Source organism: Delphinus delphis, chromosome 19 (assembly GCF_949987515.2).
Source record: "Delphinus delphis chromosome 19, mDelDel1.2, whole genome shotgun sequence".
NCBI classification, from domain to species: Eukaryota; Metazoa; Chordata; class Mammalia; order Artiodactyla; family Delphinidae; genus Delphinus; species Delphinus delphis.
Window position 1 is genome coordinate 56076262 of NC_082701.1, and position 23703 is coordinate 56099964.

Here is a 23703-nt window from a genome sequence, read left to right on the forward strand (position 1 = left end):
TTTTTCAATGCATCTATTTTCCCCAGAGGCTGAAATGAATTCAAGAATGTGGACGTTATCTCGCCTGGATCACTTCAGAGAGGATTCTTTCTGGATGTCGTAGCGGTTAGGGTGTCTCCAGCTTCTGCTTCCCGGGGGGATGTCCGTGACAGCCTGCATCTCTGCCTCGGTATTATCTCTGGGCTCACCGCGTGCAGTGTCAAGGATGATGTCTTATTCGTACAAGTGGATCGCAATAATGAGATCTCAGCTTGGTTTTAGATCACCGCCCACCCTCCTGCCAAAACTCAAACAGATACAACTCAAAAGGGATATTTAATCGCATCAACAAAAACAGCGTGTGTACTTTTTGAAGAGTTCACCTCTGGGAAATCCAAAAGCATCCCTAACGTTGGCTACGGATCACGTGACTCCTCCTCTAATTACTTATTCCACGGAGGGTCGGGGAAAGAGACCAGAGCCAGGGAACGGATGTGTAATCATTGTCTTGCAGGTTTGCTCACTGCTATTGGGTACAATATTAACATCTCTTTATGTTTCTTGAGCACTTGCCCGACTGCGTTTTCTCAGCAGGGCGGATGGGAAGGCTGATGGGATCTCGAAGTGCCTGGCTGGACCTGGAGGTTGGAAGCAACGATAAATGAGGACATTTGCTTGGCTCGCCGGCTAATGAGTGAAAGATCGCCAAGAGTAATAAGGTTTCAGCGGCATCTCCTTAATGACTGGCACAGTTCATTAAGAGAAGAAACCAAACGCGACATACCCTTGGGAGAGGCTGGGGGGATGGGACGGTCCGATCCTGGAGATGGGGGCGGTGCCTCAAAGGAATGTGGCTTTCACACAATTAGGTGTTTTGAAGGAAGACAGAGCCTGGACACAGTTGAATAATCTTGGCTAATTGAGATTTGCATGGGTCAAAGACCAGGGGACCCGCTGCCGTTGAAGCGGGATGATACCCGTTCTGGATCCCTGGACGAATAGCGGCCCGTGTGTGTCTCCGCACGGTGAAAAGAGGTACCTCCGGAACAAAGACCAGCTTTCCTGGGAGATGGCCTTCCACCCTTATCCCAGCTGCCGGCGTTCAGTGGTGGGTCTGACGGGCTCTAATTTACCCAGGTGGAGTCACATTTAATAAGTCTCCATTGCCCTCCTTCCCCAGGAGTTAGAACTAATGAGGCATCTCTATCCCCTCCTGTTGTGTGTCTACCAGGGACACAGCCTCCGGACGACGTGCTTCTGAGATGAAGAAAGGCTCCCCGTCCCGTGATTGGGATGTGAGACAGGCTGACCACTGCATCGAGCGTGGAGGGTGTGAATTTCTGTCTACAGTCGATATTCCACTTCTTTTTTTCTTCAATCCACCTACATCTGGCTGCAAGCCCCTCCCATCGCACTCTAGTGGTGGGAAATTGGTTCGCGGTCATTAGAGATGCTCTGTCTCCCAGGCAGGGCTAAGGTACCAGCAGGGGCACTGCCAGGACATGTGGCACCTTTGTGTATGTTGGGAAAGGGCGCCCCTTCTTGGAGGAGGTACACCTATACCGTGGGGCATAGCTTGGCGAGCTGAGCGCAGGCTGGATTTAGCTACTTCTTGCCGCTGTGGCCCGGCATCCTCGTGCAGGACGTGGATCACACAGGTGTGCACGGGAGCCCGGGATGCCGGGTCTGAAGTGACATCGACGTCTAGACTGGCTCCTAGTCTCGGAGCCCACCAGTCCCCCTGAGATGCCCGTTGTCCCTGCCTCAAGTTCCCGGCAGGTGCGATAGCCAGAGTCCCTCTGTGCCTCCAGGTGTCCCTCTGAGCTCTGGCGTCTTTGGGGGAAGGCCACAGAGACCCAGATCCAGGTCCAGACAGAAGCCACACACCTCTTCCTCTCTAGGGAGGACCCTACACCTCTTTCTCCCATCTTGCTGTCCTCAAAGGCACTCCCCGTCTCCCTCCCTCTTTTCGGACCCTTAGCTTAATGTCATCAACTAATTTAGGCTTTATCAAAGTCAGGAAGAACCAAGGCTCTAGATTTTCCACTTTCTAAAACCCCCCAAGGCAAAAGACAACATTGGCCACCAATTAGAAATGGAAGGGAAGAAAACTATAGAGAAAGCAAACACAAATGAACGTTGCCGTGTTATCCTGCTACATCGACCCCAAACGCTTGTTTTCCCTGAAGGAATGATGGAGGGACACCATGTCCTCGAGACACATGGCCTTCTTCTGAGATGCTCTGGCGTCGCGCAGACTTTGAAGAACATTTGTCGATGATTCACACCTACTCTAGCAGGCTGGGAAAACATTAGTCCTTGGTGAAATTTCACCTGTCTTCAACAAACTTACTGATACTGTGTTTTCCTAATTTCTTAAGACGGATCGGGACCATTGTGTGATTGTCTGAAGCACCATTTGGGGCTCCTTCAATAATTCAACAAGAGCTGAGTCCCCGTTAGGTTGAGTGGACAGAGGGAGGGGTCACGAGACACGGCTCGGTTGTTGACCACGTGTGACCTTGGGCAGGCTCCTCCGTGAAGATCAGATTGGGCTGGAACTGGGTGATTTTTTAGGTACATCTCACCATTGCTATCCGTAAAAATGCTGTCATGGGAAACTCATCGTATGTTAAGAAGAGGAGGTAAGGCAAGTGAAATATTCCCTTCTCTTTTTTTTTTTTCTTGTCCTTCCTCCATCACATGAGTCCATTACGTCCGTTTCTTTTACTCTCTTATTCTCACTGCCTCCTTCTTGCATTCATGTTTGTTGTTGTTTCCTCCCTCTTTTCTCCTTCTTTTGCATACCCTCAATGCTTATTATGATCAATGTTTATTGAATTAAGTCTTATAAGCACTGCCCTTCAAGGTAGCCAAGTTGAATGTTTCACACTCCTGTCTCAACGCAGAAAGAATGGTCACACCAAAATCTGACATTGTTTTTAAAGCAGTATGTAATCCACAAAGAAGGTTTTCTCCAAGGACCTCGGGAGAGAAAAGTTCCCCTCGCCCTGCACTAAAACTAGCTACCGGAGAAAATGACCATGTAACCTTGTTAACCTTCATAAAGAACGTTAACCGGGAGATGGTTGGCTGTTGCAGGACAAGGCTAGTCTGTGGGAAATATCTCGTCACCTTGGTCTTTGACATGAGATGCGGTGAGATGGACATATTATGAAAATGATTCTGGGCTGAAATGTTGCTGTGATTACACATACGTTCGTAGGTAGATTAGAGACCATTCGAGGTCATTAATACATGAGGCGACTCTGGAAGATGAGCACAGCTTGTTCAAAATTTCAGGTCCAGAAGATTAGCTTTCTGTAGGTCAAAGAAAATGCTCAGATTGGCACCCAGCCACCTTGACTGCCCCGCAGAAACTCTGTGACTGTGATACTCAGTGAAAAATGCACATCTGGAATGAAATCAGACCTCAGCCCTTTCAAGCTTCTGCTCCTTGGTATTTAATTATTATGACTTGGCTCTGACTCAGGGTAAAGGCTTTATTTTTAGCAATGATTAGAATGGCTCTGATGAATAGATCAGGAATGCTGTTTATTTTTTTAATTGGCGCATGTGACTAAATATATTTTTCAACTCTCGAATGAACAAATCTGACACTTAAGAAAACACATTAAAAATCTTTGGAGCTTTGCATAAGGAGCAGTTTTGCAGACTGTTTTGTGTGAGTCGTCGTGCCTGTCCTCTGATGTTCTGATGAACCGTAGTTATTTATGTCTTGGGTCCGACCTGGGATAAAGATGAAAAGAACTAGCAGGGACCTCAGGTGTCATCTGGCTCAACCTTCCTTTGACAGAGGAGGAGATTGGGGTCCATGGGCTGAACTCACACACCGGAGTCACTCAACAGGGATTGTCCAAAGTGAGCTAGAAAGTCTGTCGTTTATGACTCTCTTCCCGTCCTTTCCACCCTCCTCCTCTCCCCAAGTATGGAACACATATTTCTGGTTCCTGAAACCATTTTAGATGATGCAAGAGATTGGATTACACAACGGAAGCACGGAGGGAGACAGGCTTTCCAGTTCTCTCTTTCTCGTCTTGATTGTGCCAACTTTATTCCCAACATTGTTTCAGACTCCGAGAACATGAGGATGAATCAATGACAGCTCCTCTGTTCAATGAACTCCTAGCTAAAGAACTTATTCCTACAGATCAAACTGTGGTTGATTGTGCGTGTGTGTGTGCGTGTGTATTGTGTGTGTGTGCACACCTGCATGTATTTTGTCTTTCTTGTTCAATTATGAGTATTCTCATAGCATTTTCTCATAAATATAACCTAGGGAAAAATTTTCTGAGAAGCCAAAGCGCCCAGTATCTACTTTGAGTCACCATGGGAAGGAGTCCTTTTTTGTTTTCTGATTCAACATTTGTATATCTTGAGACATGCTCACCACCAGTCTAGTTAACATCCATCATGACACAGAGTTACAATTTTTTTTTCTTGTGATGAGAACATTTAAGATCTACTCTCTTAGCAAAGGTGATCTCGCGGAGAAAAAGTCTGTGTTGAGGCTGAATACTTGTTCATCTCCCCCTTTAACTCACAGAGGGCAAATCTTAGGGTCAGGGCTTTCAAGGACCAGCCTACAAGTAGAATTTGATAGCATTGGTTTGCCTCATTCTCTGTTTATAGGAAGCGTATTGGTTATTTATGTCTATGCAATAAAATATTTCAAAACTTAGTGTACTAGAGCAAGAATAAACATGTATTGTCTCCCACAGTGTCTGTTGGAATTCAGGAATTCAGGAGTGTGTTAGCTGGATATTTCTGGCCCAGCAAATTTCATGAAGTTGTGGGTACCGTGTCAGCCAGGGATGCATTTATCTGAAGGTTTGACTGGGACTGGGGGTCTGCTTCCATAGTGGCTCAATCCCATGGCTGTTGGCAGGTGGCCTCAGTTCCTTGCCACGTGGACCTCTGCACAGGGCTGCTTGAATGGCCTCCCAGCACATCAACTGGCTTCTCACAGAGCAAGCAGTCCAGGAGAGAACAAGGCAGCCTTGTCATGGACGGGCAGGGAGGCGTGGCTTCATGACTGGGTGTAAGACTCAGACAGTCAAAGAGCATTCCAGGCCCAAGGAACAGCAATCACTTATTCGTTCATTACACATCTTTATATGTCAGGCCTTGCACTAGGGCTACAATGATGAAAAAAAGAGAGACATGGTTCCTACTTTCTCTCCTTTGAGAGCGGAAGACAGACAAGTAATCAAGCAATTAAAACACAGTGTGAGACAATTATTAGGCAGTCCCGTGTCACACGCTTTGAATTAGAAGTTTGAACGAAACCTCCCTTAAAAGACCGTGTCAGACAGGTAAGTGGTGTTTTAGGCATCTTGTGGGTGAAATCGGATTTTATGGACTAGCCTGGAAAAGATCCCCGCATCGTTATAATTTTCAAAGAGATGCATTTATTTTCAAACGCCCAATCTGTACTGAATGTTCTGGAGGCCTTTTTGTACTTGAAGAAACGGCCTTAAAAACTGCACTTTGGGAGCACTTTGCTTTTAAGGTTTTGGTACCGCCTACAATTTTGTGAATGGCCAAACATGGGGTTAAATTAGTACCAGATTTTCGCTTGTTGGGGATGGTTTCTCCCTTGAAAGTCTTTTATTCCTTGGACATCGATGCTGAGTTCACTATGGTTTTAACATGATGGCTTTGGCTTGGGGGAAGTCGCTTAATTGCTTTGTGTGTATGTATACTTGTGTGTGTGTGTGTCTCTCTCTCTCTCTTTTTTTTAACGTGTTAAATGAGTAGACTGTTTCTTTCCTGCTCATCTGTACTAGCCAAGTACCTGCCCCGCCTGGAATATTCGATCAGAAACGTCTTCCTTATACTCAATCCAGTAGAGCCCAAAGGGGTGATGAATTATTGTAGGGAAATTAACGAAGTAAGAGTTGAGACATGGTTTTCACTCTACTTTTGTCAGCAGGTAGGCAAGTGTCCTGTTCTTTTTCTCTCCTGGTGGTTTTTCTCATCTGTAAAGGGGGTCACTAGTATCTGACCTGCTGGCTTCGCCCGCTCACGGGGGACAATCAAAGGAGGCAAGAAGTAAAGAGTCAGAAGTTGACTCAAATTTGAGACATTTTTCTGGTGACGACACCAGGCGTGTGGAGATTCTGCGGGGAGGGGTGCCCTGTACCCCTGTGTTAGGACAGCAAAAGTAGGCTGTGGAAGCAGCTCGGTATAGCCAGAGGTGATCAGAGGATGCTTCTGAGTTGTGTTCTTACCCTCCCTGCTCCCCGCAGGGACCAGGCTCCCTCACAGTGGGTCATCTTTCCTACCTCGGAGAGACCTCAGGCTGCCTGTTTGCCAGGCCAGTCTCCCTCCCTGCTGGAGCCGAGTGCCCACAGCAGGTGGTGGAAAACCCAGAGGTTCTCGACTTGTGGGGTCCTCAGAGGAGAAGCAGCAGTAGCACATGGTCTTGGTGAAAAGGCAGAATCTCAGACCCCATCCCACTCAGTGAATCAGAAACCCCTGGAGGGGTCAGTTAGGAGTATGGGATTGAGAGATACACACCACTGTATATAAAATAGATAAATAGCAAGGATTTGCTGTGTAGCATAGGGAGCTATAGTCAATATCTTGTAATAACCTAGAATGGAAAAGAATCTGAAAAAGAATCTCTGTCTCTATCCATCTATCTGAATCACTTTGCTGTACACCTGAAACTAACAGAATATTGTAAATCAACTGTACTTCGATAAATAAATAGAAAAGAAACTCTGACGGTGAGGCCCAGAGTTCTGTGATTTAACAGCCGTTCCAGGGGGTTTCTAATGCCCCCCAAAGTTTAAGAACCACTGCCTCAGAGAAGCACTTTTCAAACTTCAGTGTGACTACGAATTTTATGAAAATTCAGATTCTGATTCGGAGAGTGTATGGTGAGAAACGATTCTGTAACTCTAACCAACCCGCAGGCGATCCTGATTCATCTGAGCCGCCAACGGCCCAGTGGGGAGCAAGGCTGTGGAGGGAATAGCGGGGAACTAGGAGATGTAGGTTTTGCAACCAGGTCAACCGCTAATTCAGTGGGGACCCACAGGGAGCTGCCATGTCCCCCAGGTCAGATCTTCCCGGCTCTGGTGCGGTACGGTTCTGATTTCATGACTGATTCTCAGGACATGTGATATCCAGGATTCTCAGAGATTCTTGGGAACCCCCCTCAGTAACAGAACAATGGAGCAGGACAGCAAGAAGGAAACAGCTGGGTCCAAAAGTAGCAGTGCCCTGGGCTGGTCTATACCAGCCACCGGAGGGTACAGCTGAGGGGCTGGGGCGTGCGGGTGTGAGGGCTGGGAAACACACATCACAGCACCTGTTTCCTTCAGGATCTCAGCACCAGGTGGGGAAACGCTTTCTCTGCACATCTGTCCCTTTGTGACCTAAGACTGCGAGTTCCTTCGTGTCAGAGGCACCCAGGCTTGTGCGGAGATGCTTTGGGTGGAACGTCTTGCAAGGGGTCCACATAAGATGAAGGGACCCTTTCCCATCCCTCTGCGGCCACTTTACACGTCCTCTCCTGTTTCATAAGATGTGCACTGCTCCTGACACACCTGGCACTTTGGGGGTTTCCTCTTCCACCTCTCACGGCCGCCTCTACGTCAGAGCTTTCCAAAAATCCTGGGGTAACACATCCCCAGGTGTGCGAACTACTTGGGCTCTTGCTGTAAACCTTCCCAACCCACGAAGCTCAACTCCGCGTTTTCCCTTTTAATTCCTCTGGCTCCTGTGAGGTCCCTCCCAGCTCCTGAGGACGCCCAGATGCTGAGGCTGCCGGCTGACCCGCAGCTGTCCTCACAGGCGCACGACTCATCAGTACCGACCTTGGCCCTCTGTGAGCGTCAATATTTATTTAGACAAGGGTCGGCAGTGGGAGAGGCAGGGAGGGAGAGTGAACGGTGGGCCAGAGAAGTTCTGTCTGGAAAAGACATGAAATGGACACATCCCAGCCTGGGAACGCTGCTTGCACTGGGCTTTGCACACCCACCGTCTGAGACCAGACTCAACCTGCTGGGTCCAAAACGGTGGTCCTAGACATCGCTGAACCAGAATCCAGGCTCCATCTAGCCTTTTTGGTTTGCTTTCATTGTTATTTTTATTACACATCTCTATTTATTGAAGAAAAATTAGAAAAAAAGAATTCAAAATAATTACTACAGAAAACTACTACTGATACTTTAGCAGACAGTCTTGCAGGTATTTTTTTCTTCCCATAATCCCCGGAAGGATGTATATATATCCATACGTATTTATATTTTTAGTGTAAATGGGGCTATAATGCAGTTATTTTTCTATAATTTCTGTTACAAAATTATTACTGTATGACATGCATCTTTGCATGTCAGTATATAAGCTTCAGTAACACAGTGTTTAAAGACTAACATTCTATCCTGTGGATGTACAGTAGTTTTTAGAATAGTCCTTTGTTTATTTATTTATTTATTTATTTATTTATTTATTTTTAGTCCTTTGTTTTTGTTTTTCTCTGTTTTTAACCACTAGGCTGTGTGCAGTTTTCTACTGATGTCAGCTGTGTTTGATGAACATACATGATATTTTCCTTTGGCGTAATTTCTCAGAACACATTGGGATAAAGGGGGTGTGCACTTTTCATCTTGCCAAAGCGAATGCAGAAAAGCTGTAACAATTTACACTTCCGTTGGCAGTATATAAACACGCCTACTTATCTGTATGCTTGCCAACTAGGGATCCTTCTTCTTAAAAAAATTTGTTTTTAAATCTTGCCAAGTGAACAGACAAAAATGGCGTTTTATTGAAACTCCTTTGGTTACAAATAAGTTAAATGTTTTTCCATCCCCAGGGACCATTCGTGTTTTTCCTTCTTTGCATTGCCTGTTCATATCTTCCGTTCATTTCTTTTCCAAGTCTGGTACCTGCCTTTTCTAGTGAGCTATGGGGATGCCGTAAACATTTTGCCCATTATATGTGTTGCAAACGTTCTTCCCACTTTGGTGCCTGTTTTCTCATATGAGGAACGGTGTGATGCAATGTGGAGATATTGAAAGTCTGATGCCGGCTAATCTATCCACCTGCTATGAGGTCTCTATCTTCCATAGGCTTGGTTCTGAGGTGTTTTAGGCACAGAGGCTGGCCCAGACTTCCATTTTTTATTTTATTTTATTTTTATTTTTTTAACATCTTTATTGGAGTAAATTGCTTTACAATGGTGTGTTAGTTTCTGCTTTATGACAAAGTGAATCAGTTATACATATACATATATCCCCATATCCCCTCCCTCTTGCACCTCCCTCCCACCCTCCCTATCCCACCCCTCTAGGTGGTCACAAAGCACCGAGCTGATCTCCCTGTGCTATGCGGCTGCTTCCCACTAGCTAGCTATTTTACGTTTGGTAGTGTATATATGTCCATGCCACTCTCTCCCTTCGTCCCAGCTTACCCTTCCCCCACCCTGTGTCCTCAAGTCCATTCTCTACGTCTGCGTCTTTATTCCTGTCCTGCCCCTAGGATTAATCTCCAGAATTTACAAGCAGCTCAGGCAGCTCCATAGCAGACTTCCATTTTTCAGACCTTACGTGGAACTGTTGAAAGTCAGAATTTAGAGCAAGAATCTTAACCGGATCTGTTTTGCTCTGAATGGAAACATGTGTTCCTCTGCCCTGGATCCTTAGCAGGTGTGTAGGCATTTTTGTTTGTTTTTAGTTAGAATTGCTGGTGTCGGGTATTTCTAAGGTCAAAGTTCCCGAAGTTGTTTTTCCTAGAGTTTTCTCAGCTTCAGAAGAGATGGGATACGTTCGTGGGTGTCCGCAATCATGGACTTTAATGCCAGTATTCTCACAAGACACAAGGCAAGAAAGAACTGTTCTCATTCAGAAGGTCCATACTAGAGGTCTTATAAAAGGAATGAGGTTCTGACCCATGTGACGACCATGATGGACTTCGAGAACATTTTGCTAAATGAAAGAAGCCAAACAGAAAGGTCACATGTTGTATGATTCCACTGACAGGAAATATCTAGAGTAGGATCTCTGTAGATGCAGAAGGACCCTGAGGGTTGCCAGGGACGGGGGATTGGGGAAGGGAGGACGTTGTATGGGATTCTCTTCTGGGGTGATGAAAATGTTTTGGAACAAGACAGAGGTGATAGTTGGCCAGCATTGTGAGTGCCCTAAATACCACTAAATTGTTCACTTTAAAATGGTTAACTTTACGTTATATGAGTTTCGCCTCAATAACAACAAAACGCAGGGGAAGGGGGAGAACGTTGCCGGTTGTCACATGAAGTTAGAGGGACAGATGTCAGTCGCCCAGCACTGCAGATATTTGGGACCTGCCCCCGTCTTGGTGACCAGTGATCCTTCCCAGCGTCTCCTGTGAAAGTGAAGTGTCAGGGAGGGGACCTTGGGATACCACTTCTCCACTGTTTGTTAAATATTACGATGAACTGCATCGGCATGCCTCCTTTCCCCCCAAACAGAAGGTGTTGTGAATTTGTCAATCCACCTTCGATGCTAACGTATGAAAAAGCGACCTCCCGGGTGCCGTTCGTGGTGAAGAGCAGGCCAAGCGTGGCTTTGCGGGTTGGGCTTCGTACCAGCTGCCCAGGGCCACACTCGGGCCCCTCCGGCGAGCAGCAAACGCTGTGGGACTCCCGTGCCCAGCCTGAGTAAAGCCCTTTGTGCCCCGGCCTTCTTCAAAGAGCTGCTGTGTCCTTGTTTAGCTGCGTTTCCCCCTCATTCCCACACCTCAACCCTCCTCCCCCAACCCCCCAGTACAAGGCAGTATTTGAAAAGACGTTAAACTTGAAATAATTAATCAAGCTACGGGGAGAGGGAGCCCTGAAAGGCTGAGGAAATGATGCTGTCTGCTCTATTGAAACGCAGGCATGCAAGCCAGAGCTGCCTTTGTTTTAAAACGTGGTATGAGGTCTTTCTGGAAAGCCCTGTTTTCATCCACTTTTCTGCTACCTTCCGTGGCTGACCGCTGGCTTTGGGTTGAGAGCGGTTTTGCTGAGTCCCTCTGAACAGGTCATAGCTAAAGATGTTGTAAATTAAGTGAGTGTAAAACATGTGTTCCCTTTGTGGGACGTTGGGAGGGAGAGGAAGAGGGGTCCGTAGGTGCCTCTACCCGTTAAAGCCCTTACTTCCCATGTTCTTTTTGAGGGTACCCAAGAAACATGTATTGGGCACCTACAGTGTACCCGCCACTGTGATACCTGGTAGGCGTTTCATGATGCATCTGTAAGGTGCAGTTTCAGCTCTCAAGGAGTTTAATTTTTCTTTATTCCAAAAAGATGCGATCGTTTTTAAGCTCTGACAACGGTGAAAGCCATGGGTTACAGTGATTTCAGTTTCCTCTTCGATCATAAAGAACCCCAGCCTCCTGGTTCCCTATTTCTGTGCCCACATCTGTTTCCCTTCATGGATTCTCAAGGCTTGTAGCCTCTGAACTGGTTCTGGGGATGAGACCTGGAAAGAAAGGGGGTCTAGCTCCATTTGATCGGCCTTTCCAGCTCCAAAATCCTGCAAGGAGCACATACGTGGGCAGGAGGCGGTGGCTCTGGGTGGGATGTGCCGCTCAGCTTATGGTAGCCGGTTCTGTAATGTCGTCCAGGGCTCACCATGTGTGGGCACGCCCGTCTCCGACAAGGAGGACTCCTTTGACATCTGCGGTGGAATAAAGCCCAGTGCTCGAGAGGGAGCCCTTTTCAAGTGGGGACCGAGGGCTGCTGTGCTTACGGCTTCCTTTGAAAACCTTCCAAGACCACAGTCTTCTTGTCTGCATGGCATGTTGCTGCCATGTCCGTGTAAGGACCTCAGAACAATCAGAGCTCGGGCAAAGCAGCCCTCCATCCTCAGTTTAAAGGATGCAGTCCCAAGCTCGTTATTCCTCTCCTTCCACCGTGAAGGCTCCACTCTCGGGCGCCTTCCTGAGACCCCAGCTGTTCCAGCCCTGCCTTTTCACAAGGTCCAGTCCAGGGGAAAATAGATTCTGCTTCTCCGATGCCTCAAAGGCTCAGAATGGAGGGTCACGGGCTTGAACTGGCCTCACTTCAACCAGTCACTGTGGCCAAATGGTATAAAATGCGCTGACTAGCATAGTCTAGGTCTGGCATCGGCAAACAAGGCCATTTTTGCAAATAAAGTTATTTTGGCACGCAGCTGTGCTCGTTGGTTTATGGCTAGGCTATGGTTCCGTGCTACAACGGAAGATTTAAATAGTTGCATCAAAGACATTATGGCCTGAAGAGCCTAACATATTTACTCTCTGGCCCTCTGTAGAAAAAACTTTGCCAACTGGCCTTGGTCAAAGTAACGTATTCTCCATTTGGAGAGTAGGGTTAGAGTCAAATCCACCCAGAGCACATGGGCTGAGACTAGTAACTGTTCCCCAAGAGGGTCTCCCAAGGAACACTGACTTGCCATAGGATGGGGAAGAGGACGGTGGGCACTTGTTTGACAAGGATCTCTATGGTATGTCCAGTGAGTCCCCTACATATGAACGAGTTCCGTTCCGAGAGCGCGTTTCTAAGTCCAATCTGTTTGTAAGTCCAACAAAGTTAGCCTAGGTACCCAACTAATACAGTCAGCTATATCGTACTGTACTGTAATAGGTTTATAATACTTTTCACACAAATAACACATAAAAAACAAACAAACACAAAAAAGAAAGAAAACAGTTTTAATCTTACAGTACAGTACCTTGAAAAGTACAGTAGGACGGTACAACAGCTGGCACACAGGGGCTGACATCGAGTGGACAGGCAAGAAGAGTTACTGACTGGAGGAGGGAGAGGAGGTGGGAGATGGTAGAGCTGAAGGATCGTCAGCAACAGGAGACGGAGGGCCAGCTGCCATTTCACTCCAGCTTGAGGTCGACGGAATGCACGCTCGCATCTTTGAAAGCTCGCAACTTGAAGGTCCGTGTGTAGGGGACTTACTGTATTAGCAGTGGTGGCTTAGGGGTAGGGGTCCTGTGTGCCGTCATTGGCTAGGAGTTTGTTGGGTTTTACTTCTAGAGGAGCTGGCATGGTTTAAATTCATGGGCAGATTTGCTTTCTGGGTCATGAGAAAGACATTACTGGGCTGGCTAATTGGATACTGTTTTGAATTTTAAGCCCCAATGTGGGGGAAGTGTATTGGTGACCTCAAGTAGGTCTAAGAGTAGATGACCATGGAGATGGTCTGGAAGACAGGTCAAGAAGTAAACATGCTGGGTACTGTGTAGGTCATCTGTTGATCATCTGTATCGTCAAACTATTATTGAGCTAGAGGACGTTCCTTAGTGGCCCGACAAGGTGAGGCCTGGTCCTCTTCAATATTTTAAGTATTTTGGTTGAAAAAAAGAAAATGTGTGCCTATGAAACCCACGGACATAACCAATATATTGGATGGTGACATGAAATTTTATGTTTCCTGGTCAGCAGAAATAATAGGTTGAAAAGATTCCCTGTTAGGTAAAACAAACAAACACCAACATAAAACACTCGTGCAATATACGCGGGATGGCAGAGACCTGGTTTAATGTGGTCCATATGAAAAGCACCTGTGCTGTTTGGTTGACCACAGATTCAACATGAGTCAGCAGAATGAAAATTAAAAAATAATGGTGAGGAAAAGGTGGTCTTTCAAACTATGGTGCTGGGTCAACTGGGTAACCATACGGAAAAGGAAAACGATCTTGACCCCTAACTCACACCATACACAAAATCAGTTCCAGATGGATTGCTGATATAGTGAAAGGTAAAACAATAAAGCTTTTAAGAAAAAGCAACTCAAGAGAACACCTTCATGACCCTGGTGTAGAAAAATATGTTTATTTTGCCAGAATACAAGTACAAGCCCTAAAGAAAAAAATAGATGGAAGTATTTTAAAAATTAAAAACTTTTTTAAATTAAAAAAATTTTAAATTAAACATTTTTCTTTAAAAACTTAAAGAAACCATAAAAGTGATGAAAAAGCAACAAATAGAATGAGAAGAAATTCTATGTCTCTCTTTGCCACCTCCACCCCCTTTCTGTCCACCCAACTAATGATGTTTGACCAGAAAAAAGAATAAGTTCTACAGATCATTAAGGAAAGGCCAGGATACTCAATAGAAAAATGGGCAAAAGACTTGGTCAGACAATTCACAAGAGGGAATATCCAAATGGCCACTAATTATATAAAAGGTACTTAACGTCATTAGTCAAAAGGGAAATGCAAATGAAAGCCATTATGTAAGAAGTTCATATCACCCCCTCCAGTATTGCTAAAGTCAAAAGAACTGCCAATGCCAAGTGTTGGTGAAAATGGACAGCAACACTGCTACCTGAAGTGTGATTTGATCCGACTTCATAAAGTGTTTCATAGTATCAACTGAAGTGAATCTTAGGTAGAGTCTATGCCTCAGCAATTGGATGCGAAGGAATATTCCCAACAAGAACGCAGACACGAGGGTCACCAAAACACACATACGAGAAGGTTTGTAGCAGCATTATTTGTAATAGTCAAAATATAGGAACAGCAAAGTCGACCTACAACGGAACGAATCCAGAAATTGTGCAATATTCACATGGGACACCGCAGACCAATGAAATTGGACCATCTACAAGTGTGGCCAGATCTCACAAACATCACGTTAGCGAAATAAGCCAGACACAGAAGCATACATGCTGTGTGATTCCATCTCTGTAAAGCACAAAAAGCGGCAAAACGAATCCAGGTGCAAGAAGTCATGATAGAGGTTGTCCTCTGGGAGGGGGTGCTGGTTGGAGGGGGTCTCAAGGGAGGATACTGGGATTCCGGTGATTTCTCCTTCTTGAGCTGGTGCTTTAACATGGGGGTGTTCAGTTTGTGAAAATAAATTGAGCCGCACCCTTACCATAGGTGCACAGACTGTACGTTTACCGTACACTCGTCACTCTGTACGCTGGAGGGTCGGGACTTGTTCCAGGACCCGCCTCCGATACTAAAATCTGCGCATGCTCAAGTCCCACCGTCAGCCCTCTGTATCCGCGGGGTCTGTGTACGTGGATTCAACCAATCGCGGATCTTAAACATAGGACGTGATCCGTGGTTGGTTAAATCCGCGGATATAGAATCCGCGGATACAGAGGAACTACTGTACTTCAATAGGAAGTGAGGATTGTTGAGTGAATGTATTTCAACTATGTCTGAAGTCAGCGACGTCGGTGAGCTGCGGGCACACCTTAGGACAGCCCCATGAGGCAGGCGTTCTTCCTCTTCAGTAACTGGGCACCCTGACTTGAACAAAGTCCTAAACCCACTTCAACTCAAGTGATACGCAAACCTGAGTGACCCATCTCCAGGCCTGACTATGTTTTATTTATTCTTGTAGAGCAGAAACTGTAAACTGGTGGCCCAGGGACCTGATTCTTTAGAAGGGTTGCCCTGGCTCAGTGCTTTATTTTTAAAAATCAGTTGCAATGCTATTTCATACAAAAATCAGGTCTCCACTTTCTCTTGAGATAACGGAAGACCTGGCAATGCTGGTCACTTCTGATGCATCAGCACAGACCTGTTCCCGAGTAGTAGCCACTTGCTTCCCTTCTGTGCGCTGTTCAGTCCCCCACAGTACCTGCCCCCCGACCCCCTTCATCTCAGGCTGCTTCACTCGTTTCCGTTCCATGCCCAACCCCTGCAGGCTTGGTGCTCCTGGCTTGGAGATTCCCACTTTGCTTCCAGAATCTCTTTTTCCCCTCCACCTTTGTGAGCTGAATTCCTGATTGATGTTGTGCTGTTTTCTCTTCCCATCTCTTCCCACGGGGTGAGTTCAGCTGTTTCTCACACCTAAGGTATTGTTCATGGGATGCTGTTGTTTCCTTTTACACCAGCCGATTGTCCACATGGAGCAATCTGATATCTACAAAATACATTGTTCACTAACACAGGCAGGGCTAGAGTAAAAGCTGTATTGGCGAGGGGCTGTCAATTTCCTGGGACCCTCACCTGGATAGGTTGGTGCTTAAAGCAATCGTGAAATCCTTTCTCTTCTCTCACTGCTGATTCTTCATTAATTTAGCAACTATTTGTTGGATGGCAGACACTGTTCCTGGCAAAGGGATGTGGCAATGGACAATCCAATGCCCTTACCTGCTTGGACCTGTGGTCCAGGGAGAGCAGACAGAAAATGCAGGCGCCCATACGTACGTCCTTGCACACGTAGAGGCATGTGGTGAGGAGTTACTATGCAGAAAAATTAAGGAGGGTAAGGAGTAGAGTGTGGGAGAGTAGGGCGGGTGGGGCTGATAAAGTGATAAGAAGTCATTTGTCCATCCACAGACGAATGGATCAAGAAGATGCGGTACATATATACGATGGAACATTACTCAGACATACAAAGAATGCAATTATGCCATCTGTAGCAACATGGATGGACCTAGAGATTATCCTACTAAGTGAAGTGAATCAAAGACAAATATCCTATGATATCGCTTATATGTGGAATCTAAAAAAAAGGGTGCAAATGAACTTATTTATGAAACAGAAGAGAGTCACAGATGTAGAAAACAAATTTATGGTTACCAGGGGATAAGGGGGGTGGGGGGAGGGATTAAACTGGGAGATTGGGAGTGGCATATACACACTACTATATATAAAATAGATATGTAATAAGGACCTCCTGTATAGCACAGGGAACTCTACTGAATACTCTGTAATGGCCTATATGGGGAACGAATCTAACAAGAGTGGATATATGTACATGTATAACTGATTTACTTTGCTGTACACCTGAAACTAACACAACATTGTAAATCAACTATACTGCAATAAAAATTTAATTAAAAAAAAAAGAACTTTGGCAGAGTTAGTGGCAAGTGCAAAGGCCCTGGGGCAGGAGCAATGGTGGCCTGTTGTAGGAACAGTGAGGAGGGAGGTCAGTATGGCTGGGGTGGGAGCGATAGGGAAACAGTAGGAAAAGAGGTCCCAGAGTGGAGGGGGATTAGGGAGACGCAGTGTCTAATCGTGTGCACACCTTCTTACACCAGGCAGAGGCTTTGGAATTTCTAAGTGTGTTGAGGTCCATTGGTGGGATTTGAGTAGGGAAATGATGTCCAGTTTTCTATTCCTTACACTTTGCTGTTTCCTCTTTTCCTCCTTCCCCGTCTGTGCCTTAGGCCTGCCAGGAATTATTTTGTTTCACGCAGGGCTCTTGAGGTCTAAGAGGTCGCTGACATCTGGAAGTACTTTTACCTTTGAAAATGACAATTCAGATATCCATCCTTCTGAATGGAAATAAGTAGCTGAGAGTAAGTCATTTGTGAAATAATAATATAATAATAATATTTGTGAGCACTTTGCTAAACAAATCAGTTTATTCTGCCATCTGTGCTATTTATTAAATAAAGAACCAGTTATGCCTTCTTTATTTAATAACATGTGGTGGCTTAGAAGGTACTATTTTCTGGCGAGGTGATGAGAAGCTGGAGAGGAGAGATATTATGAAAAGAATCCTGTGGACAGAATTTTCCAGACGCAGCCCCACTTGCCTCATTAGTTAGCAGAGATGCCTCCTAGGGCCTTGTATTCTGTCGCTTGTCCATTTTGGTTTATAGTGCCGCGAGTTTCCCGCTTCCTCTGCTTTAAAAGGCATTTTAATGGGAAACTGGAAACAATTTTAAACTGGAAGGCAGGGGCTTACTTCTAAAGAAATGTGTCCGTGGCATGTTAGCCGAAGAAGCCCGGTTAGCATCCGTGAGGGCCAGCGTGGTTCTCGAGGGTGGGGATGAAGCAGCTGAGGGGGGAGCCCGTGTAAACAAGCCTGGGAGAAAAAGAGCCCAGTGAGGACCACCCCGGACCAGAGGTTAATTGTAACAGTAATGGGATATCTGGAGCCTAGTTAAGGAAATGAAACTGTAACTAGGTTAACGAGAAATTAGACCGTTACCGCGCATATGTTAACTGAAGCTCCTGAAAGAGGGATTTGGGCCTTGTCCCGGAGTGGAGGATGCCTTTCCCCCTAAGTGAAGAAACCTCTGCGTGGCTTGAAGGAAACGGAGGTTCAGAGATAAGGGACCCTCTGGATTTTGTCAAATCTCAGAATGGTGACCTGGGCAGGACACCAAAGCATCAGAGTTTGAGGGGTCCTGACTGACCCCAGATGATTTTGAACAGAACCCCATCTTCCAGTAATGGACTGAAAATCAGTGCAATTGTAACGATTAGATAATATTTCCGTTGTCTTGTAATGGTGGGAATTTCTTCCTCATTTTTTCTTCATCTCTTCAACAAATATTTATGAAGTGTCTACCATTTGATAAGTACGAGGCTGGTCCATGTAAACAAACAATTAAAATAATTGCAGACAAGCCTGACAGTAGAGGTCTGAACAGAATGCCTGGGGAACACGGGCTTAGATTTATTACTTATTTACACTTCGTTTCTTGCAACTGTATTTACAAAAGGTAATCTTTTCATACACCAAGAAATCTATTTTTCTCTCAGGTTCTTTTTGTGCATCTGTTTGCAATAAATCAGGAGGGTTTAGCTTTCTTAGCTAAAGTCACCTGTGTGGCTGTTACCTGCTGGCATCTGGGGGATTGAGGCAATTTGATAAGACTTTTGGCCAGAAGTATCCAGTTTTATAAAGGTATGACCTGACCTCAGCTGTTTTATGGAACACAAATGGCATTGAGCATCACGTGTGGTGGTGATTAGAGAAACCATTCCAAACCAGGCCAGGGTGACTTCTTTGGATTTCAGTGGAGGTAACAGAAAGAGTCACACATTGGCTTTCTTCCTTCCTTCCTTTCTTTCTTCCTCCCTCCCTCCCTCCCTCCCTCCCTCCCTCTCTCTCTCTCTCTCTCTCTCTCTCTCTCTCTCTCTCTCTCTCTCGCTCTCTCTTTCTCTCTCTCTCTCTCTCTCTTTCTCTCTCTCTTTCTCTCTCTCTTTCTCTCTCTCTTTCTTTCTTTCGTTCTTTCTCTCTCTCTCTCTCTCTCTCTCTCTCTTTCTCTCTTTCTTTCCTTTCTTTCCTTTTTTGTGGCCAAGTGGCATGCAGGATCTTAGTTCCCCTACCAGGGATCGAACCCGTGCCCCCTGCAGTGGAAGCGCAGAGTTCTAACCACTGGACCACCAGGGAATTCCCCACCCATTGGCTTTCTGAGGGATTCTCAGTTTCATCTTGACTTTTGCTCCCATTTCTTGTTCCCTAAAGGTGATCTGGTGCTTTTCCTTTTCTTTTCTGCCCAACCCAAATCATTAGTGATGCATTGTCTATAAAATGCAACTCAGAAGTTAATATGTCACAATATCAATATCAAATAGCTCAAGACAAATATTTTGGGAAAGAGGAGTGCCAATATCTATTACAATTAATACATGAACACATTCTCCTTCTGCAAGATCCAAACACTCAAGCAAAGCAATGCAGCAGCGTTCTCTGACGCTAACGCAGCACAGGGCACACCTCTCCCGCTCTTCTGTTTTGCTTGGCTATTCTTTTGCCCATTTTGTCTTCCTAGTGAACTTTAGAATTTGCTTGTTACATTCCATAAAGTTCCACAGTGGTTTACATAAGAATGATTTGAATTTGTATATTAATTTGGGCAGCACTTAAATCTTCACAATACAAAATTCTCTTGTCCAATAAATGACTTGTCTCTCCATTTATTTAATTAATCTTTTATGCTCTTTGGTGCTATTTTATTTTAGTTTTATGCATCTGGGTCTTAGGCATTGTTTTTAGGCGTTTGATGTTTCCTGTAGTCAAGGTAAATAAAATGTTTCTTCCCTAAAATGTTTTCTAGCAAGTTGATGCTGGTGTATAGAATTGTTTTCTGTTGATACCAGATCCATCTGCGCTGCTGAGCCCTTTTTTTTTTTTGGTGGTACGCGGGCCTCTCACTGTTGTGGCCTCTCCCGCTGCGGAGCACAGGCTCCGGACGCACAGGCTCAGCGGCCATGGCTCACGGGCCCAGCCGCTCCGCGGCACGTGGGATCTTCCTGGACCGGGGCACGAACCCGTGTCCCCTGCATCGGCAGGCAGACTCTCAACCACTGCGCCACCAGGGAAGCCCCATGCTGAGCCCTTTTATTGCTCTGATGGTTTTGGACAGATTCTCCTAAACATGCTAAATAGATAATATTATCATCTGAGAATACGGCGAGTTATTTTTCCTCTCTTCCCCAATATTTAGGTCTCTGTTTTTCCTTCTGTTAATGCATTGATGTGGCAGTACACTAAGTACAGTCTTGGGTGATAGTGGGAGCTGATATTGTAATTTTAATCTGATTTTAATGGGAACTTAATTTGATATTTGTTATAGTTTTCTGATGGTTGCCCTTTATTAGATTAGGAAGTTTTCTTCTATTACTAGTTTACTCAGGATTTCCTCCCTCCCCCTTCCTTCCTTCCTCTCTTCCTTTCTTTCTCTCTCCCTTTCTTTCTTTTTCTTTCTTTCTTTTCTTCCTCTCTCCCTTTCTTTCTTTCTATCTTTCTTTCTTTCTTTCTTTCTTTCTTTCTTTCTTTCTTTCTTTCTTTCTTTCTTTTCTTTCTTTCCTTTCTTTCTTTCTTTCTTTCTTTCTTTCTTTCTTTCTTTCTTTCTTTCTTTCTTTCTTTCTTTCTTTCTTTCTTTCTTTCTTTCTTTCTTTCTTTCTTTCTTTCTTTCTTTCTTTCTTTCTTTCTTCTTGGTAACAGCTTTAATGGGATCGAATTCACATACAATACAACACGCTGATTCAAAGTGATCACTTCAGTGGCTTCTAGTATATTCACAGACTTTTGCAGCCACACCACAATCAATTTCAGAACATTTTCATCACCCCGCAAAAGAAACTCCACATCCCTTAGCCGCCACCACCAACATTTCCAGGAGGGGTGCTGATGGCTGTGTCTCCTGGGGCTACTGCACTTGGGGCTTTGTGTTGTATTTCTGTCCCTGACACCCTTATCGCGGCTACCTTCTGATGAGCGCAGAAGAGGAAGGAGGAAGAGAAATTGCCCAGAATGTAGCTGTGAAAGCAAAAGCACCTTGTCAGACGGGCTCTGGTTCTCCCCCTGCTTCCCATGTCCTCGGCTCTGGTCTCAGAGTCCTTTAGACCTGCCTCTTTCCCTGAACAAGGCTCCTTCCGCATATATTCCGACTTGTGGTTTCCTCCTTCGGTTGTTATTTGTTCCCATATGTTACATCTGATTCTATCTGCTCTGTGCCGTTTCAGAATTCCTAAATCTCTCTTTTCCTGAGATTCACTGGTAGCTCCTATCTTCTCCAACACTGTTAAGATGGTCTTTTTGTTCTTTTCTCCTCATCTTTTGAAATTTCTCCTTCACCAGGGCTTGGGGAATCATGGTTGGTGTTGACGCTCTGCCACCATTTCGCTACTAGTTGGTTTTCTGCAAAATTGAGTTTTAAATCACAGCCTTCTAGAAAACCCTCCTATCGGTTGCCTTTTCAGCAGTATTTGCAGGAGAGTGGATTTTCCGTATTTCTTCACCAGCTTTGATTCTTCTCTGGCGCGTCTGCTATGTTTGCCAAAGAGTGTAACCAAGGAATCTCTCATGATTTCAACTTTGTCGTTTCAGGGTCTTCTTGTAAGGATGCTCTAAAGCATAGACAATATTGATTATCAACAAGTATGCACTGAGGACAATTTTCAAGCTTCTGGGTACATTCGAACTTGGAGAACCTTAGCAATGTGGAGGACATTCTCATAAGCCTTAAAGTATGGAGGCCAGAGGAGAAAAATCTTGCCTTACAGCCAAGTGGTATTTCCTGAGTCGAGACATCAATCCACAGACGTGGTGATGGGGCCAGATGCTGTGGAGTTTCTTGATCTTACGTTTATTAAATGCTCTTTTCACTTTGTGGGGTAATTAGAGGGCCAGCTCCAAAGCACTTGCCAAAGTAAGTCCTACAGGGAGTTTAATGATTCCTTCCAATGTATTTCCTAGTGATCCCACATGCTCTTAAATTTTAGTCTCTCCCTAACCATGATCCCTTCCTGGTCTGTTACCATTTGTTAAAAAACAAACATGTCAGAATGGGCGTCTGCTCCGATGAATGAAAGCTTGGTATTTCAGAACTGTGAATATTCTGGTGTAACAGGGGGACAAGCTTAAGTCTGATGTCACTGTGTCCTCTAGTTTTCTGGGATTGTTTTTCCTTCAGCATCTAAACACCAGTAGACTGTGCCCATCCTGACAGACAGCGTGAAGTTCGGTCTAACGAGTTGTGGGATTTCCTGAGGAAAGTAGCTGTTTCACAGATCCATTCTGACCGTCTGGTCCCTCTCTCACCTCACCTCAGCCAGAGGCCCCGCATGCCCTGTTCTGGTCAAATCATGGCAAGTCTTTTCTTTCTTTTTTTTTTTTTTAACATCTTTATTGGAGTATAATTGCTTTACAATGGTGTGTTAGTTTCTGCTTTATGACAAAGTGAATCAGTTATACATATACATATATCCCCATATCCCCTCCCTCTTGCGACTCCCTCCCACCGTCCCTATCCCACCCCTCTAGGTGGTCACAAAGCACCGAGCTGATCTCCCTGTGCCATGCGGCTGCTTCCCACTAGCTATCTACCTTATGTTTGGTAGTGTATATATGTCCATGCCACTCTCTCGCTTTGTCCCAGCTTACCCTTCCCCCTCCCTGTGTACTCAAGTCCACTCTCTAGTAGGTCTGCTTCTTTATTCCTGCCCTGCCTCTAGGTTCTTCATGACCTTTTTTTTTTTTTTTTTAAGATATGGCTGCTTTCTTATCCTCATCTCCTGTCTCCTAAGTCCTCAAGGCATAGCTAAAACCATCGATCACATTAAATAAAACATTGCCAAAGATGTCGTGTGTCAGAGACCGCGTGTTTTCCCCAATATTTGTTCTTTCTTTCTCAGTTAAATTATGAAATCACAGTGTTGGCTGGACACATGGTTGGGGGTTAAACTCTATGTCCCAGCCTTCCTTTTGGTTTCATTCTGGCCAGGAGGATTTAAACAGGAGTGATAGAGTAGTGTATATAACTTCCAAGCTGTGTCCTTGAAAGAAAAGTAACAATGTCTCTTCTTTCTTTATCTGTTCCTGGCATGTGGATGAGTTGACTGCTGTGGGAGCTACCATCTTGGAGGACAAGATGGAAGCTGTATGTGAAGGACAGAAGGACAGAAGGGTCTGAGGTCTCCAAAACTCTGGAGTCACTCTATAAGCTTTGGATGCTCAAACTGGAAAGGAATGAGAGAGAAATAATTCTCAGTTGGGTTTCAGCTACAGGTCTTTTGACCTTTGTTGCAAAACGTGAACCATAAATGTTGGGATAATGAAAGGGAATAACAGAGGGAAATTTAAAGCTGGTGAGTAGATCTTTTAAAGGACAGAAAAGTAAGGAAAATGTGGGACCTTGGCTAATAATCTTGAAAAGTGAAGAGTATCAGAGTTGTAGGCGTCAGGACTTCTGAGTTGCTTAGATCTTTGTGATTAACCCTAAAGGGAAGGGTTTCTGATATCCCTCTATGTGTTCGCTCATATTAGGGTCACATACAGACTGTCATAGTAGGTGACGAAGCATTATTTTTAAGCCAACATTCCAGAATTTAAACTTTCAAATTGCTACAACATAAGCATTATTAAAAAGAACGTTTTCGGAATCGCCTTAAGACCGTATGTGTAGGCCATGCAATAAAATCCACCTTACTAATTAAAAGTCACACATTTTGATGTATATTGATAGCACCCAACTTGATCCCCTTCCCAAATCATCAGGTTTAGTTCTGAATGACTCTTGACTC